Here is a 2,028-nt window from a genome sequence, read left to right on the forward strand (position 1 = left end):
TATCTGAGAGGTGAGGCAGCTGCTTTCTCCTTCACTTCTTTGGGTTACTAAAGCAACTTGTCAGTAGATTAAAAAAAAAAAAAATACAGTCTTTTGCATTACTGAAGTCTTTCCAAGGCATGTGCTGGTACAACACAAACTTCTCCTGTCAGATGCAACTAGTCTAGCGTCCAAACATCATGCACAACACCTTGACAGAAGCAGCACACTGCGCCCACTCCCTCCGTGGCCCTGCTCATTTGTGTATGATATTTAGAGCATCTGGAAGAGTGTGAATAGTATTGAGTAGAGGAGGGAGGAGGTAACAGCATGAGTGCCTGGCTGGGACAAGGTCAGCAGAAGTTGTGCAGAGCAAGCCCGAACATGCCATTGGTGCAAATCCAAGCATCGTTGATGTTCTTTAATAGGAACATCTGGTAAAAGCCCATGATGGGGTCTTCATCAGCCTTCAACAACCATGCTGATGATGTAGCTATCTGGTGTAGGTTAATGGTTCTGTGCCGTGATGCTGTGCTGAATTTTCTGGACTGGAAGGCTAGACAACTTCTCCACAATGACAGCTTTCTCCTGGAACTGCTGTTCTTCCCAAGTAAGTCATGATGCGTCAATGTAAATTGCACCTAGTTGAGTTCTGTCATTATCAAATAACTGGTAGTAATGTTGAATGAAGCTGGATCCAATCTGTTCCCAAATTGGCTTGTCTCCCATTCTGGAATGTCACCCAGCTTCGCTGAGACTCAAGGAGCTGGCATGATGGCTGCGGCGGTGGCAGCAACCCAGAGCAGTCTGCCCCAATCTTTAATTTTTACTCTATTTTTGTCTTTGTGTGTAAGATGTGTCTCTTGTAGATAACAGACTGAAGGCTGCTGCTTTCTTTGTTCTGCATGCTTTCCTGTGCTGAGTTCATTTTATTTTTTTAGCTTTTTCTTGTCAATTTATTCATAGTCTTAATGTTTATAAACTCTTCATGGACTTTCTTTTTCTTGATTTGATGTGAAAGTGTATGAGTTTCTTTAAGGTTACCCTGTACTTTATTAATTTCATCCCCATTTTAAGACAGTCTGTTTTATCCTGAAATCTACCTGACCTCCTCACCACCTGGAACTCTGTAACTATACTTTCCTCTTCCTTCACTTTGTAATTATCCCAATCATAGACTGACATCCCAGATCCCCTATTTTCAGTCTTGTAGTTTTGTTCTACTTTGGACACTTCCATATCTGGACTGGATTCCAGGTGGTGTTGCCATGTAAGTAGATCTCTGGTTGTTGTCCACTCTTGCCGGTTCTCTTTAGTATATTTTGGGGAGTTGGCTTGACTTTTACAAAGCCCTTTAATTTCTGTTCACCCAGAAACGCTCTAATTTCTCTATCATATTCGATGGACAGTTTGCTGGGTATATGATTCTTGTTTGAATTTTTTTTTCTTTCAGAGTTTTGTATGCCTTCTTGCCTGCATGGTTTATGCTGAGAAGTCAGAACTTAATTGTATTGGTTTTCCATTGTAGACAACAATGGAAAGCTTCTCTTCCTGTCTTTCAAGATGTTAGGAATATTTTCTTCCAGCAGACCTTCGACCATCTTTTCTGTGGTTTTCTTTGTCTCTTCCTGTTCTGGAATGCCCATCATCTTCATGTTGTCCCACATGAATCTTAGACTTTCTTCATATTTTTTCATTCTTTTTTTCTGATTGCTAGTATTGAGAGATTTATCTTCACATGCACTAATTCTGGCTTCCATTGATTCAACTCTACTCCTTTACCCTTTTGGGGTATTATCCATTTCTGATATCTTGATATTGATCATTTGGGTTTCTGTTTGTATGTTTTGTGTTGTCTCTAATGTTGTATCTATTATGTTTGATTGTTCTTGTAGCATTTTTATGAATTCTTCCTTGTGTTTCTCCACCTTTCTATGGAACATTTGGATGTACCTCAATATCATTCTCCTGAATTCTTTTTCAGGTAGTTCCAGTGCATTTCTGTCCTCAAAAGCACTTTCTAGCACTTTCTCTCTCTCTTTTTTTTTT

At 39.8% G+C, this 2,028-nt stretch overlaps 1 pseudogene; it reads right to left on the reverse strand.

Annotated features, from left to right (window-relative positions):
* Positions 1–332: 332 nt before the first annotated feature.
* Positions 333–708, reverse strand: LOC102819396 (annotated as a pseudogene).
* Positions 709–2,028: the final 1,320 nt, after the last annotated feature.

The sequence above is a fragment of the Chrysochloris asiatica genome, unplaced genomic scaffold (genome assembly GCF_000296735.1).
Source record: "Chrysochloris asiatica unplaced genomic scaffold, ChrAsi1.0 scaffold00062, whole genome shotgun sequence".
NCBI lineage: Eukaryota > Metazoa > Chordata > Mammalia > Afrosoricida > Chrysochloridae > Chrysochloris > Chrysochloris asiatica.